The sequence below is a fragment of the Leucoraja erinacea genome, chromosome 6 (genome assembly GCF_028641065.1).
Source record: "Leucoraja erinacea ecotype New England chromosome 6, Leri_hhj_1, whole genome shotgun sequence".
In the NCBI taxonomy this organism is placed as follows: Eukaryota; Metazoa; Chordata; class Chondrichthyes; order Rajiformes; family Rajidae; genus Leucoraja; species Leucoraja erinaceus.
Genome location: NC_073382.1, coordinates 62,653,784 through 62,672,040, shown reverse-complemented (window position 1 = coordinate 62,672,040; position 18,257 = coordinate 62,653,784).

Below are 18,257 nucleotides of genomic sequence, written 5' to 3'. Positions count from 1 at the left end.
CTGTGTGAAAAAAAAAAATTCTCATCTCGGTCCTAAAAGACATCCCCCTTATCCTTAAACTGTGACCCTTTGTTCTGGACTTTCCCAACATCGGGAACAATCTTCTTGCATCTAGCCTGTTCAACCCCTTAAGAATGTTGTAAGTTTCTATAAGATCCCCCCTCAATCTTCTAAATTCTAGCGAGTACAAGCCGAGTCTATCCAGTCTTTCTTCATATGAAAGTCCTGCCATCCCAGGAATCAGTCTGGTGAAGGTTCTCTGTACTCCCTCTATGGCAAGAATGGCTTTCCTCAGACCAAAACTGCACGCAATACTCCAGGTGTGGTCTCACCAAGACCCTGTACAACTGCAGTAGAACGTCCCTGCTCCTATACTTAAATCCTTTGATACCATTCGCTAACATACCATTCACTTTCTTCACTGCCTGCTGCACCTGCATTCCTACTTTCAATGACTGGTGTACCATGACACCCAGGTCTCGTTGTATCTCCCCTTTTCTTAATCAGCCGCCATTCAGATAATAGTCTACTTTCCTGTTCTTGCCACCAAAGTGGATAACCTCACATTGATCCACATTATACTGCATTTGCCATGCATTTGCCCACGCACCCAACCTATCCAAGTCACCTTGCAGCCTCCTAGCATCCTCCTCAGAGCTAACACTGCCCCCCAGCTTCGTGTCATCCGCAAACTTGGAGATGTTGCATTCAATTCCCTATTTGTCTGTTTATTTATTTATTTGTTTGTTTGTTTGTTTGTTTTTTTACTCACTAGACAGGTTGTGCCTGCTAGTGACTCCGAGTCTGGCCTTGCTCCCTTCTGGAGCCTCAACAGAGTTTCTTAGGGGAGGAATATAACGCAACCCTGAACCAGGTGTTGCTTCCTCAGGCACTCTGGCTGACTCCCTTTCGGAGCTCCAAAGGAGGTGTCTGAACAGGCCTCACCCATCAGATGTTCCGAACAGCCACCTGCTCCCGTGGAGCCCCATTCCTCCATGGTGGTCGCCCTCCCGTCCGAGCCGGTAGCCTCCATTTTTATCCGCAAGCTTCTTTACGGAGCCTCCACAGCCGCAGCTGCACAAGCTGTGCTAGCTTCTCCGGGCTCGCTGCCCCTATTTTCAGAGCAGTGGCCCTTTCCTGCAACAAAAAAAACCCTTACCTGCCGGAGCAGTTTCTCGAGCAGATCCTCGTGCCATGCGTCAACGTATTGACGCGCATGCGGGCTCTTCACATAGTCACTCACATGACTTCAATATAAAATAGACTATCATAGGCTTTAAATCCTGGAGTCGACGTCCAATGGTCCTGTCTCGTCCGTCTCCGGCTGACTCGCATTGGTCCTGACGATCTGCTGCCATCGCCGACGTGAAGACAGTACAAAGCCCCCGCGCCGGTGCAATGAGCGGGGAGCTGGAGAGGGGGGGAAGGGGTCTCTATGCTATTTAATTTCCATCAGCATTCCACTACCTACCACTAACAAAACCTTTCCACCTTGTATTTTCTTACTATAGAAAATTAGAAGAGAACTCTAGAAGCTTAAGCACAGAAATTAGCACATTAAGTCTACATTAAATGAAAACACATCTTTAAATGGAAACGTAGATCATCTGACAAAATATGCTTAATAAGCCTCAGGCATAATACATAAGATGGGAATTCCTAATGAAAACTGATGATAATAAGTCTGATTAGATCACAGCCATTTGAATGAAGCCAAACTGCGGTGGAGCAGGTGTTATGTCGGATGTAGCATTTGGCAAGATGGAAATAGGTGAACACTTGGGGGTTGCAATGATAATTCAGTCATTAAAATTGAGGGAGAAATAAATACTGGAGCCAAAGGTAAGACAGTGGAAAGCAAAGTTTCAGAGCAATAATTGGAATCATGCTCCTATTTTAAGGGATGATTAAGAAGGATCATATGCCGGAGAATTTAGTATTACTGACTAAATAGATACAAGCTCTGACTGCCAAAAAAACGGAATTAAAGGCTGGAATGGATAGAAATTCAAGTTAGGGTAACTGATATGTTAAGGGGCAAGATAGGTTTATATTTAAATGTGGCCTTCCATGAAAGGGGCATTAAATTAGAAGAACGGGCTAAGTTGTCCCCCGAGAATCCTTTTTGAAATAACAAAGGGCACAAATCATGACATGACTAAGAAAGTAAAGCTTTTCCTTTTTTCCTTCACTTTTAAACCTCGAAGAAAGATCTTGGAGCAGATACATGTGTGGAGTTAAGTCTATTGGAAACCTAATTACCAAAGGGTATTACATGGGATCCCAAGAAATGCTAATTTCAAAAACTAAGGGACAACCAAATGCAGTCCATGATTCCAGAAACAAGAATAACTAACCTATTCAAATTATTTGATGAGGTAAAAGTATTCATCATTGAATTCTCTTTTTTTTTTAATATTTTTATTAGAAGTACAATAAAGTACAGTAATACATATCACATATATCTTATTACATTTGTTGTACCACTTCATTTTTTGAGCTTTAAGAAATAAAAGAAATAAGGAAAGTGAAAAAGAGTCGTGAAGGTGCAGGAAAATGTTGGGAAAAGAAAGTCCCTTAGAAAAGAAGTTAGAGAAGGAAGTAAAGAAAGGAAATAGACCCTAGAAAAGAAAGAAAAAATAAAGAAAAGAGAAACAATCGCTCTATTATAACACAAAACTCCGCAAAAAAGGATATACCAACCGTATTTTTTACCCCCCCGTTACCAGATCCTGGCACCTTTTATTTCTTAAATTACTATTGCACCTTATGCTTGTAATAGTTCCATAAATGCAGACCACGTCTTTTGGAAGTGGTCTGCTTTGCCTGCTAGGAGGAGTCTCATCTCTTCCAGGTGTAATGTTTCGAACATGTTTGAAATCCACATTTTTATTGTTGGTATAGGAGCATTTTTCCAGAATTTGAGTATAAGCTTTTTTCCCATTATTAGCCCGTAATTAAGTAGGTTCTTTTGAAACACGTTTAGTTTGGGGCTACCTTCCGTTATTCCTAAAATAACCCATTCTGCTTTTGGTACAAGTTTTATTTTAAATAATTTTGTGAAGATTCAAATATTTTGTTCCAGAATTTTTGGATTTTTATACAAAAAACAAAAGAGTGCGCTATGGTAGCTTCTTGAGACTGACATTTATCACAAATGGGTGAGACATTGGGGAAAAGTTTATTTATTTTGGTTTTTGAATAGTATAGTCTATGTAATGTTTTGAATTGTATTAGAGTATGTCGTACGTTGATCGAGCATTTATGCACATATAGTAAGTGTTTATCCCAGCTCTCTTTTGAAATTTTTATAGCTAGTTCTTGTTCCCAGTCTCTTCTAATACCATCAGTTGTAGGTATTTCTATATTTAAAATAGTGTTGTATAAGTATGATATTAGGTTTGCTGATTCAGCCTTTGTTTTCATTGCTTCATCCAGTAAGTCTGGCGGCATGTTATGATAGTCTTTTACGTATTTTTTCAGATAGTCATGGATTTGAAGATATTTAAAATATTGATTATTTCTCAAATTATATTTCAGTTGTAATTGTTGAAATGATAATAATTTTCCAATTTCCAAAGTCTCCAAGCATTTTGATTCCCATTCTTTCCCAATCGTGTAAATGATTTATCTATAATTGAAGGTTTAAATGATGGATTATTGACTATTGGCATTAAAATAGATAGATTTCTTAATTTTAGATTCTGTTTTATTTGTTTCCAAGTTCTAATTGTGCTATGTATAATTGGATTTTTATTGTAATTTTTGTTATTCAGATTCATTGGTGAGAGGAGAGTCGCTCCTGTATTACACGGAGAGCAGTCCTCTCTCTCCATTACAATCCAGTCCACCTGCTGGGCAGAGTTGTCCAGCAGGTGAATCATATTTTTAATATTTACTGCCCAATTATAGTACATAAAGTTAGGGAGCGCTAGACCACCCATCTCTTTTGGTTTACTACGGTGTGTTCTTTGTATTCTGTGGGATTTATAATCCCATACAAAATTTGTAATGTCTGAGTCCAATTTTTTGAAAAACTTTTTTGGAAGATATATAGGTATTGATTGAAATAAATATAGGATTTGTGGTAAAAAGATCATTTTTATGGCATTTATTTGACCTATTAAAGACATCGGGAGCGTTTTCCAGAATTTGATTAGATTATTTAGTTTCTTAAGTAAGGGACTATAATTGGCATTAAACATAGCATGATAGTTTCTAGTAATTTCAATTCCCAAATATTTGAATTTTTCTGTGGCTATTTTAAAAGGGAATTTTAAGAGATGTGTTGAGTCTTTCGGTTTTATCGACATAATTTCACTTTTGTTCCAGTTTATTCTGTATCCTGAGAAAGATCCAAAGTCCTCAATTAGATTTAATATGTTTGGTATACTCATTTGCGGTTTTGTGATGTACAGTAGTACATCGTCTGCATATAAAGATATTATGTTATTTGAATATTTTGTATTATAACCGTAAATATCCGGGTGTGTTCTGATTTTTTCAGCTAAAGGTTCAATTACCAGAGCAAATAACAGCGGTGATAATGAACATCCTTGTCTATTGCCCCTTGATAATTGGAATTTCGTAGATAGTATATTATTAGTTAATATTCTAGCCGTGGGTTTGTTGTATAATAATTTAATCCATGCGATGAAGTTCTCTCCCATTTGAAAATTTCGCAATACTTTAATCATATAATCCCATTCTACTTGATCAAACGCTTTTTCTGCGTCCAATGAAATGATAGATAACTCTTGTTCTTGAGGTTTGTGTGAATGCATTATGTTAAGCAGACGTCTCAGGTTATTAAATGAATGTCTCTTAGGTATAAATCCCGTTTGATCCTCGTTTATTAATTTACTTAGTCTTCTAGCTAGTGTTTTCGCTAATATTTTTTGATCCGTATTTAACAAAGCAATAGCTCTATATGAGCCTGGTTCTTCTATATCTTTATCTTTTTTAAGTATTAATGTAATCGTTGATTCTGCTAGTGTTTCAGGTAAGATTTGTTCTTTAAAAGCATATGTATACATTTTCTGTAAACGTGGTGTAACTATGTCATAAAAACATTTATAAAATTCATTACTGAATCCGTCTGGTCCTGGTGTTTTTCCATTCTTTAGTGTGTTTATTGTGTCTTCTATTTCCTTAGATGTAATTTGTGCTCCCAGTTCCTCTTGTTCCTTCAATTCTAGTTTTGGAAGGTTACAATTGTCCAGGAATTCTGAAACTTTATTATTGTCTATTAGCATTTTGGATGTGTATAAATTCTGGTAAAATTGAGCAAATCTTTTATTGATATCATTAGGTAGTGTTAATAATTCCCCTCTATCTGATTTAATCTTTAGAATTGCATGATCTTTTTCCCGTTTTTTCAGTTGGCATGCAAAAGGTTTATAGGGTTTATCCCCAAATTCAATATGTTCTTGTTTTGTAATTTGGAATAGTCTTATAACTTTCTCTGACAATAATTTATTTAGTTTAAATTTCAGTATTTAAATTTTATTATGTTTATCCATAGTTGGGTCTTTAGCATTATATATATCTAGTTTTCTGATTTGTTCTTCTAATTGTCTTTGTTCGTTCTTATTTTTTTTTGTTTTGAAAAGCTTGATACAATATAATGACTCCTCTAATAAATGCTTTGAAGGATTCCCAAAGTAAGGTGGGCGATATATCTGGTGTATCGTTTGTCTCAAAAAATAGGTCCATCTGTTTTTTTAGATATATTTACTCCCTTTTGGGTCTTTTAGAATTTGCGAGTTAAACCTCCAGAATTATTTGTTCGTAGACATTACTTGTACAGGGTCTTGATGAGACCACACCTGGAGTATTGCGTACAGTTTTGGTCTCCAAATCTGAGGAAGGACATTATTGCCATAGAGGGAGTGCAGAGAAGGTTCACCAGACTGATTCCTGGGATGTCAGGACTGTCTTATGAAGAAAGACTGGATAGACTTAGTTTATACTCTCTAGAATTTAGGAGATTGAGAGGGGATCTTATAGAAACTTACAAAATTCTTAAGGGGTTGGACAGGCTAGATGCAGGAAGATTGTTCCTGATGTTGGGGAAGTCCAGGACAAGGGGTCACAGCTTAAGGATAAGGGGGAAATCCTTTAAAACCGAGATGTGAAGAACATTTTTCACACAGAGAGTGGTGAATCTCTGGAACTCTCTGCCGCAGAGGGTAGTCGAGGCCAGTTCATTGGCTATATTTAAGAGGGAGTTAGATGTGGCCCTTGTGGCTAAGGGGATCAGAGGGTATGGAGAGAAGGCAGGTACGGGATACTGAGTTGGATGATCAGCCATGATCATATTGAATTGCGGTGCAGGCTCGAAGGGCCGAATGGCCTACTCCTGCACCTAATTTCTATGTTTCTATGTTTCTATCCCTTTTGCGATTGTCCTTGAAAAAAAACACATAGTTGTGACATATTGTGATTTAAAAAAAATTGAACAAGTAAAATTACAGTGTCTGGAGTATTCTACACTGTAGTGAGTGTCCCACGCGACTGTGGGGTTCGACATCTATTCGGCTTCCAATGTTGATGTTATACAATTAGCTCCGCTCCCTTTATTACTCTTAACCTAGGAGGGCGGTACCATTTCAAAATCAGTTATATTTCACCCAATTACACTATATATATATTTCATTAAGACTTATCAAATCGTATGTTCAGCTACTGTGAAATTTATATATCTAACACTTTTATCTACTAATTATTTATAGTTAGCTATACCTTTGATAATAGTAAGCTGTCGGCTGAAAGGGTTAACCAGAATCAGGCTCCTGGAACTATGCCAGGTGCCTGAGTCTCCTCCCTTCCCCAGACGAAATACATAGCACTTAACATTTCAATATTATCTACGTTAGTTCTAAAATTTGTTATTTATTATTTCTTTATCCCTTAACTTAACGATACTTAACTGTCATGCTCTATATACGGGATAGTCAGCCTTTTTAACACATTATTACATTTTGCCCATCATATAGTTCGTTAGTTTCCATTTCTATTTCTATATTAGTATTGTTAATTATTGTTAATTCTCTATATTTTGTAAAACTATTTTAAGATCTTAAACCGCCATTTGTCCTTGTGATGTTTTCCACATTCGGCTTCCCTGTTCGTCTCTCCGTTGTTTATCAGTCTTTCCTTCATTTTTAATAAAGAATGTCCTTGAGTTAAATTCCAAAGCGTCCGAAGGAGATAAGGTGTCTAGACCAGCGAACGTAGAGATGCTCTTCCATTTTAAACTTTTAGAAAATGGTGTTTCTTCCCTTATCTTCGTGTGTTCTCTGTGAACTAATAAAAGGAAAGAATTTGTCCATACCGTCCCGCTGCCTTCATTAATCCTCTATTTCTGCCACAATCTCTTGGGCATATTTATAAAATGCGGCCGGATTAGTGAAAGATTTCTCTTTTCCCTTGAAAGTAATGCGCATCCTGCCCGGATAAAAAACGCCACATCTGACATCTTCAACTCCTTGGAGAATCTGTCTTGTCTGTGAGAACTTTCTTCTCTTTTGCACGATCTCATAGGGATAATCCCAGAGGAGTTTGATAGAGTCGTTTCCAAATGTCATCTTCACTCTGTGTTTGATTTTTTTCATCAACTCTTCCAGTGCTGAAATGTCCCGGAGTTTGACTATGATCTGTCATGGGTGGGCTGGATCTGCTTGTGATCTTGGCTTAAATCTTGGTACTCGATGTGCCACTTCAATTTCCGGTTCAACAGGTAAATTGAGTACATGTTTGATTAAGTTGGCAGTAAACTCACGGGGGTTGTTTCCCTCTGCTCCCTCTGTTACTCCTAGTATTCGTAAATTTTGGCGTCTTGAGCGAGCTTCGAGATCAAGACATTTATCCGAGACTTTCGCCAGTTGACTTTTGAGGCTGTCTAGTTCTAGCTTCATTCCCTGCATATCTTCAGCCATTTGTTCAACAACTGTTTCCATGTCTTTCATTGCAGTTACATATGAAGAAACAGTTTCATGCACAGCTTCAAACTTCTTCATAGAATCTTCTTCCACTTTATTAATTCTCCCCGTTAGCTCTTCTTGCACATCATCAATTCGTTTTTGTATAATGCCAATGCACTCAATAACTTTTTGATTACCAGCATTGATGTTCGACGTATTTTCCATCATTTTTACATTAATATTTTCCATCATTTTTACATTAATATTTTCCATCATTTTTGAATTTCCAGCCTCAATATCCTTTCTCAGTTCTCTTACCGAGTTCTTTATCTCCTCCATTTCATTTTTCTCCTTAGTAGCCATCTCAGTCTTGTATCTTGTAGCCATTCCAGAATCCACTTCAGAGGTCAGTTCTTCAGGTTTCTGGCTTTTCAGCAGATGTTTTGAGATTGTTCTCTGAGGGCTCTGAGCTGGAGACGTTTTTTTCAGCTAAAAGCCTTTATCCTCCGTTTAAACCACAGCGCTTACTGATGACGCCATCAGCGCGACATCCCGGGGCTCCGGTAATTTTTTTGAATCGGTCCCGACCTCCAGACCCAATTTTAACGCGAAAAATCGCGAATTTTCAGCAGCGGAGCTAAATGTTGCAACTGCTAGTCCAGCATGGCGCCACCGGAAGTGTTGAATTCTAGCCAGTGAAAACAGCTTCCTTAGATTTTCAGATAGAGTCATACCATACGGTAAAGGGCCTTTCATGCCAACTCTTCCGAGATGCTCCTAAGCTAGTCCATTTTCAGCCCATGTTGACCAGGAGGCCCCATCTAAGCTAGACCCATTGGCCCTAGTTTGGTCCATACCTCTCTATGTCTTTCCTACCCACGCACCTGTCCAAGATGTATGGCAAAGCTTTTCACGAGAAGCCATTAAAGAAGATTTTGATTCTGGCAGTTAATGACAAATTAGCTGAGTGATGGAACGTTAAATTTGACAATGGGACATAAATGGTGATTAATGGAAATAATTCCAATATATAAGACAGGGTTTAATAGAGTTTCATCGGAAACCTGTCTGAGTCTGCTGACATTGATGTTAAAGTGATCAAAATAGCAACAAGCTGTCAGGTTAAGGTGACCTTAACATGCTCACCTTTCTGTGCTGCTGAAGCTTCTAGAATTCTCTTCTAACTTTCTAAAATCAGCTAATACAAGATGAAAAATACAAGTCTAGTTTGTGTTAGGTAAGGAGAAGCTGGTGGAAATAAAAGAGCGCATAGATTTTAAAGTAAATTGTAATGCTGATGTACATCACAGCAGCAAACACAAATGGTGCACTTTTCATACCCATGTATTTGCTGCTAATTGCTCACCGGATTATATTGATCAAAGACTAAGATTGATAATCCACTGTCTGACTGTTTAGAAACCCAAGTGGTTTGGCATTTGGCTCATCGGGTGCAGATTCCGACACTCCCTTCCACTCAAGAGGCTCCACTTCCTAGGACCACTTCCCACCGCAGGATGTTCCCGCACTCCCTCTAAACTCAGCTGGTTCTGTTTGCTCTGCTACCTTTAAACTTGCCGGGTCCAGAGGAAAGTGCATCATTCTAATCTGTAAAATAAAAGTGAAATAAAAGCGCAGTGGTGGAGCATTAAAAAATAATAATGGTTCATCCAGCAGTGGGGGTCAAGAACTAGCCGTACTTCTACCTACCTGTCACAGTACAGTTACAGCGTGGCATCCGGCTGCTTTTATGGCAAGTTAAAGATAAGGACCTGCGGATGCTGGTTTGCAGAAAATGCTGGAGCAACTCATTGAATCAGGCAGCATTTCTGGATAGGTGACGTTTTGGGGTGGAACCATTCTTCAGAGTGAAGAAACCTGGATGAGAAGAGGGGGCGGGTTAAACCCTGGCAGCTAATAGGTTGGTACAAGTGAGGGGGTTATCGATAGGCCGGTGGTTGGACAAAGGCCAGCCTTGGTCACCAAAGACAGAGATGAAAGTACAGAAGGTGTGAGAGAAAAGAGTTGAAGAGTTGCAAATTTTGAGGCTAAAGCAAGGTATTTAGGTGGAAGAGTGGTGGAGGGAAGAAATACGTGTGTGTCCAGGTGGCTCACAGGGGGGGGGAGGGGGTGGGTAAGCAAGTGTGGGGGTGGGGGGGTTTGTGGAGGAAGTGGGGTTGGTTGCAGGTATCAAAAATTGGAGAATTCAATGTTCATACCATTGGGTTGTCAGCTTCCCAATCGGAATACGAGGTGCTGTACCTCCAGTGGCCTCATCTGACAATGGAGGAGGCCCAAGACAGAAAGGTCAATGTGGGAATAGGAAGAGGAACTGGAGAAATTTAGCGGGTCACGCAGCATGGGTGGGGGAAGGGACGTGACCTGAAGCATCAACTTTCCCTTCACAGATGCTGCCTGACCCGCTCAGTTACTCAAGCCCTTTGTCATGATGTTCAGGGCAGTCGTTCCCAATTTTCAATATAGGGAAGTTGTCTCGTTCAGTTTCTCCAGTACTTTGTATTTTGTTCAAGGTTGCAGCATCTACAGTTCCTTGTGTCATCCTTAAAGGCAACACTGAACTTTGAGTGATACTAAAATTCCTTGGTGAGACTGAAGTTAATGAGCATCGATCAAAACACCCCTTTGGCTGTTTCTGGTCAATCTACCCAGTCCCATGGCATTAATACAGGAGTTTCCCAGTGCAATCTCTTAGCTCAACCAGCACAAACTGCCTCACACACAGTGTTCCTTCCATTATGAGGTTGGTGGTGAGGATGTTCATTCATGATGGCACAATGTTAAATGCAACTTCACAGCTCATGCCTGTTGTAACAAAGTTATTGGGTAATTGTAACAAGGCAGCATCTCTGGAGAGAAGGAATGGGTGACGTTTCGGGTCGAGACGCTTCTTCAGACTCATCGAAAAATATAAAATAGGTGCAAGAGTAGGCCATTCGGCCCTTCGAGCCTGCACCGCCATTCAATATGATCATGGCTGATCATCCAACAGTATCCTGTACCTGCCTTCTCTCCATACACCCTGATCCCTTTAGCCACAAGGGCCACATCTAACCCCCTCTTAAATATAGCCAATGAACTATATAGCCAATCAACTACCTTCTGTGGCAGAGAATTCCAGAGAATCACCACTCTCTGTGTGAAAAATGTTTTTCTCATCTCAGTCCTAAAAGATTTCCTCCTTATCCTTAAACTGTGACCCCTTGTTCTGGACTTCCCCAACATCAGGAACAATCTTCTTGCATCTGCCTGTCCAACCCCTTAAGAATTTTGTAAGTTTCTATAAGATCCCCCCTCAATCTTCTAAATTCTAGCGAGTACAAGCCGAGTCTATCCAGTCTTACTTCATATGAAAGCCCTGACATCCCATGAATCAGTCTGGTGAACCTTCTCTGTACTCCCTCTATGGCAAAAATGTCTTTCCTCAGATTTGGAGACCAAAACTGTACACAATACTCCAGGTGTGGTCTCACCAAGACCCTGTACAACTGCAGTAGAACCTCCCTGCTCCTAGACTCAAATCCTTTTGCTATGAATGCTAACATACCATTCGCTTTTTTCACTGCCTGCTGCACCTGCATGCCTACTTTCAATGACTGGTGTACCATGACACCCAGGTCTCGTTGCATCTCCTCTTTTCCTAATTGGCCACCATTCAGATAATAGTCTACTTTCCTGTTTTTGCCACCAAAGTGGATAACCTCACATTTATCCACATTATACTGCATCTGCCATGCATTTGCCCACTCACCCAGCCTATCCAAGTCACTTTGCAGCCTCCTAGCATCCTCCTCACAGCTAACACTGCCCCCCAGCTTCGTGTCATCCGCAAACTTGGAGATGTTGCATTCAATTCCCTCGTCCAAATCATTAATATAAATTGTTAATAGCTGGGGTCCCAGCACTGAGCCTTGCGGTACCCCACTAGTCACTGCCTGCCACTCTGAAAAGGACCCGTTTACTCCTACTCTTTGCTTCCTGTCTGCCAGCCAGTTCTCTATCCATATCAATACTGAACCCCCAATACCATGTGCATTAAGTTTGTATACTAATCTCTTATGTGGGACCTTGTCAAAAGCCTTCTGAAAGTCCAGATATAACACATCCACTGGTTCTCCCTTATCCACTCTAGTTGTTACATCCTCGAAAAATTCTATAAGATTCGTCCGACATGATTTACCTTTCATAAATCGATGCTGACTTTGTCCAATGATTTCACCACTTTCCAAATGTGCTGCTATCCCATCTTTAATAACTGACTCTAGCAGTTTCCCCACTACTGATGTTAGACTAACTGGTCTGTAATTCCCTGTTTTCTCTCTCCCTCCCTTTTTAAAAAGTGGGGTTACATTAACTACCCTCCAATCCTCAGGAACTACTCCAGAATCTAAACTGTTTTGAAAAACATCCACTATTCCTGGGACTACTTCCTTAAGTACTCTGGGATGCAGCCTATCTGGCCCTGGGGGTTTATTGGCCTTTAATCCATTCAATTTACCTAACACCACTTCCCGGCTAACCTGAATTTCACTCAGTTCCTCCATCTCATTTGACCCCCGGTCCCCTGCTATTTCCAGAAAATTATTTATGTCTACCTTAGTGACATAACGTACGGGGATCACTTGACCTCCGCGCGACCTACATTTGTTTTAACTAATCTTTTTTTCTTCACATATCTATAAAACCTTTTGCAGTCAGTTTTTATGTTCCCTGCCAGTTTTCTTTCATAATCTATTTTCCCTTTCCTAATTAAGCCCTTTGTCCTCCTTTGCTGGACTCTGAATTTCTCCCAGTCCTCTGGTAGGCTGCTTTGTAAACTTCATCTTTTGTTTTGATACTATCCCTGATTTCCCTTGTTATCCACAGATGCACTACCTTCCCTGATTTATTCTTTTGCCGAACTGGGATGAACAATTGTTGTAGTTCATCCATGCAGTCTTTAAATGACTTCCATTGCATATCCACCGTCAACCCTTTAAGAATAAATTGCCATTCTATCCTGGCCAATTCACGTCTCATACTGTCAAAGTTACCTTTCTTTAAGTTCAGAACCCTTGTTTCTGGATTAACTATGTCACTCTCCATCCTAATGAAGAACTCAAGAAGGGTCATGCCCTGATACGTCACCCATTCCTTCTCTCCAGTGATGCTGCCTGTCCCGCTGTGTTAAGGGCCTGTCCCACGAGCATGCGACTGCATGCGGAAAGCACGACCAAATCGGAAGCGGGGGCCGCGCGGGGGTCGTGCAGAGGTCATGCAGAGGTCGCGCGGAGGTCGAGTTATCCCCGTACAGGGCTGGTCCCACAAGCATGCGACTGCATGCGGCGAGCGTGACCAAACCAGAAGCGGGGGCCGCGCGGAGGTCGAGTGAGTGAGGTGAAGTTCGAGCGAAGTCCGCGGGAAGTTTGCGCTTAACATACGGCATCAAGACGCTGTGTACGGCATCAAGGCACTGCGTTTGCCAGTCGAGGCGGTGTGTACGGCCTCAAGGCAGCTGCGGGCTGGCAGGCCGTTGCCATGCGGAATTTTTGAACACTGTCAGTTTTCCGGAGCCCCGCGCGATGTCGGGACCAGCTCCGCACAACTCCATAAGGCTCTGGCGATCGTAGTGGGACCGGCCCCGCGAGGCCGTACGGCTCAAGTGACCACGTTAGGTCACGCTTGCCACATTCAGTCGCATGCTCGTGGGACAAGCCCCTTACTCCAGCTTTTTGTGTCTATCTTCGGTTTAAACCAGCATCTGCAGTTCCTTCCTGTGTAGTTGTAACAAGGCATTGGTTTATATGAGAGTTGTAACAAGGCATGGCCTTTTAGGGCAGATTCAAGGTGCACAAGTGTGTGGAAATTAACATCCCCAACAAGAGAGAAATGAACCACCCGGCACGCTCAATTGCATCCATTTGTTTTGGTCACCAATGACAAGAACTTGACATGAGTTGTCCCATAAATACTGTAACAAAAACAATTCCGGGGCTAGGTATTCTGTGACAAATGACTCACCTTGTTGGAGTGTGGTGTGGATTCTTCGGAACTGGTCTCTGCAGCTGAGCATCACACAGTTACTCAGTTAGGTGGGGAGTTTCAATTAAATGCAGCCTTTCTTTGTTGCAATCAGCCTTCAACTGAACTACAAGCACCGTGCAACAACAATACAAAATATAATCACCTGACACAATCTCTTAAAATAATAGTAATCCACAAATCTTAAGGTAGTAATTTTCTATGTAACCGATAGACATACACCATTCTAATTATCCCTTTAACAAGAAGTGACCAATACTGTAGAAAGCAATAAACAAATACACGTTGGAAGTTTATGTTCATGGATGTCAACATTTCTTGATTGTATCTTCGGTGTTTGGTTTCATTAAAAAAATTATTTGTAGATTGGTTACATTTTCTAGCATTTTTATACTCATTATACACCCAAGAACATTCCAAAACTTAAGACATTCCATGTTCTCTGGGGTTCTCACTTTGCCCTGCATCTCAACTTTATCCTGCTGCTTCCAGTAGATTGTGTCCCTATTCCACCTTGGTCCAGTCTTGGACTCATCCCACTGCCACAATATCCTGTTCTCATCCTGCAGCTCCCCCTGTACATTGGTCATATTGTTCTGCCAGTGTTTGATGTTCCCCAGTTGGATTACTTTAGCAGTTTTCCAACTTTCTGGCTTTCCAGTCCAGGGTTCCTATGACTGATACCTTTGTTATTTGAACTATTAGTCCTAACATCCTCCTGACAGTGGCCTATGTTGCTCACAATGAGAGTGCTTTGGTTCCCAAGTTACCAGAAGCACAGTTTCAGTTGCCTGTGTTTCTGATGGTTAGATCTGTGGTTCCTTTGCTTTCCAATCACACTTTCAATTCCTCCTTCCGATCTTAAACTCTGTACACCTTGAAAGGGTTTCAACTCTCACAGCAGACTCATATTTTGATTCTTCCTAACAAGATCTTTTGCTGAGCTCTCTGGTATGCAATGCGCCCATACCTTGAGTTACATAACCATCCAAGTGTTTCCCCAACAAGAAACCTTGGATTAACCTTCCAAAGTGTCTTCCAAAGCTGTCTTCCAAGGGCAAGATCTCGGGCATTCATATCTAGCAATGCAGATACTGTATATACAAGAAGTATTTTTACCTCAAAAAAGGAGGAACTTCTGCTTTAAATTGGAGGATGAGACAAGTGTTCGGTAGAACTTCCTACAAGGCAAAACTAAATGGCAGCTCAAGCAATATCGAGTCATCATTCCTGGACGAGCTCAATGCACTTCTATAAGCTGAATATTGATGTGCCCTTCGAGCCCCTATACCCCGGTGGCTATTGTAACTTTAGTCACTGAAGCTGACATCAGAAGATCCTTCATGAGTGTGAACCCATGGAAAGTGTCTGAACCTGATGGTGTAGCTGGCCACATTCTCGAAACCTGCGCAGGCCAACTGGTGGACTTTTAGTGAAAATCTCCATCCTCTCATTACTGGTCTGAGGATCTCACCGGCTTTAAAACAGCATCAATAATACCAGTGCCCAAGAAGAGTAATGTGGCATGACTCAATGACTGGTGGCTCTCACGTCCATGGTGATGAAGTGCATTGAGAGGTTGGTTATGGTGTATATCAATCCTATCTTAGCAAGAACCTGGACCCACTGCAGTTTCCCTACCACCACAATAGATCAATGGGGTAATATTGGCTCTCTAATCTGCACTGGACCACAAGGACAATAAAAATGCTTACATCACCTTATTGTTCACCAACTACTGCTCAGCATTCAACACCATCAAACCTTCAAATTTGTTACCAAGCTCAGTGAACTGGATCAGTGCGCATCCCTTTTCAACTGCATCGTTAACTTCCTCAACAGATCACAATTGGTACGAATTGGCAACAACAATTCCTCCTCCCACCAACACCTCGAGGCTGTTTGCTCAGCCCCCCAGCTCTGCTCACTCTATACCCACGCGTTCAAGCTCCATCTTTCAATTCATCGACCACATCATCATTGTTTGATGAATTATGGAAATGATGAGCCATTCAACAGAAGGGCGATCGATCGTCTGATTTAAATGGTGCCAGGACAACAACCTTGCTCTCAATGTCAGTAAGACGGAGGAGCTGGTTGTAGACTTTAAAAGAGGAAGGCCAAGGATCCATAAACCTGTCATCGTTGATGAGTCAGTGGTAGAGCAAGTCAACAACTTCGAGTTCCTGGTGTGCATATCTCTGAGGATCTGTCCTGGACCCACCGCATGGATGCAATCATAAAGAAAGCCCACTGATGCATCTACTTCCTTAAAAGATTGAGGAGATTCAGTATGTTCTCTTGAGCTTCTACAGGTGTATGGTTGAGAACATCATGGCCCAATACGACAACTGATTGAAGGAAATTACAAAACCATCCCTTCCCCACCATCTAAAGGGTTCTATAGGAGGCATTGACTCAAAAAAGGCAGCCGGCATCATCAAGGACCCACACAACCCAGGCCATGCTCTAATTTCTCTTCTTCACATCGGAAAGAAGGTTTAGGAGTTTGTAAACCTTGACCTCCAGGCTTCTCCTCAACAACTATTAGACTATTGCACACTGCAAATATCAACTAAACTCTGAACTACAAACTGACTTGGTTACATGAGGGACTTTGGGCTTTTCGTTTGTTTTTGCACTAATATTGGGTTTTTAATGTATTGAACTTCACTTTTCTGTTTAGTTTTTTATATTATGTTGTCTAATGAGTTGCATGTTTACAGACCTGTGCTGCTGCAAGTAAGAAGTGTGTGGTTCCGTTTTGGTACATTTTAAACACTCTTGACTTTTGACTTTCAACATTGGAACGGCTAATATCAAGTTTGTATGCACCAAATTCTTCTAATTGACATAATGGAACTTTGTTTCCAGGCCAACTGTTAACCAGCTGCTCCATATTCCCCACATCTCCCCACTGAACTCTGTGCCTGCTGTTGCTGCAGTACTTTCAATGCCTTCGTTCTCTAGCAAATTCTCCATGGTGTGTCCTATATTTATGTGGCCTGGTACCACAGGCTGCCACATGGGCAAGTGCCTTTCCATTCTATATATCTACAATTCTTTGTTAGGAAGGCAGTATCTACTTCAATTTGCTTTGCTGTAGCCATTGGAACATAGTCCTGTATACTGCATCCAAGAGATGTATACAATATCTGCAGGCTCAACGCTGCCTGACACCTTGCTCTTCCACCTGACTGCATCACCAAGTAACAATTTCCTATCTGTCTCTCTCCATTTTGCAGAGGATTCAACAAGAAAATATACTCTCTAATCCCTGGTTTCCGAATCCAACCTAATTCTAATACAGTTATTAGCAGGTCAGCCTCTTTGTTGCCTTGGGCTAGACTGCATCTTATTACTCTTCAGAGTATGCGAGTAACAATACTCTTCTTACCAATTAAAGGTCCAGAGCTCCAACCAAATGCTAAAAGCCTCTTGGAGCCACAAAAATCTGTAGATGCTGGAATCTTCCAAGCTGGATTATTCCTAGCTGTCATCAGGCATCTGAACCATTCCACCAACAACTAGACAGCAGTCCTGAGCTACTATCTATCTCATTTGAGATCCTCGGGCTATCTTTGATTGACTTTACTGGACTTGCACTAAATGTTTTTCACATCATTTACTTTATCATGTATCTGTACACTGTGGATGGTTTGATTGTAATCATGCATTGTTTTGTCTTTCCAATGACTGGTTAGCACACAGCAAAAGCTTTTCACAGGAACCTCAGTACAATAAACTAAACTCAACTAAACAACTTTTGAGCAAAACACTAAAGTCTGGGGGAACTCAGCAGCTCAGGCAGTATCTGTGGAGGAAATGGACAGACAACGTTTTGTGTTGAAACACTTCTGCAGACTTTGAAGAAGGGTTTTAGTTTTGGTTTTAGAGATACAGTGTTGAAACAGGCCCTTTGCCCACCGAGTCCATACTATCGATTACCCCTGCACTAGTCCTACATTATCCCACTTCCACATCCACTTCCAACACACCAGGAACAATTTACAGAAGCCACGTAACCTTTAAACCTGTGCGTCTCATATGTGGGAGGAAACAGGAAAATCCGGAGGAAATCCACCCTGTCACAAGGAGAATGCACAAACTGCACACAGGCAACACCCGAGGTCAAGATCGGAACCAGGTCTCTGGTGCTGTGAAGAGGTGCCTCTACCGCTGCACCACCCAAATGTCATCTGTCCATTCCCTCAGTAATAGCCTCTTGTGGTTTACAGTTCACCAAATCTTTACTATTATGTAGTGATATATAGCATCATATAATATATAGCA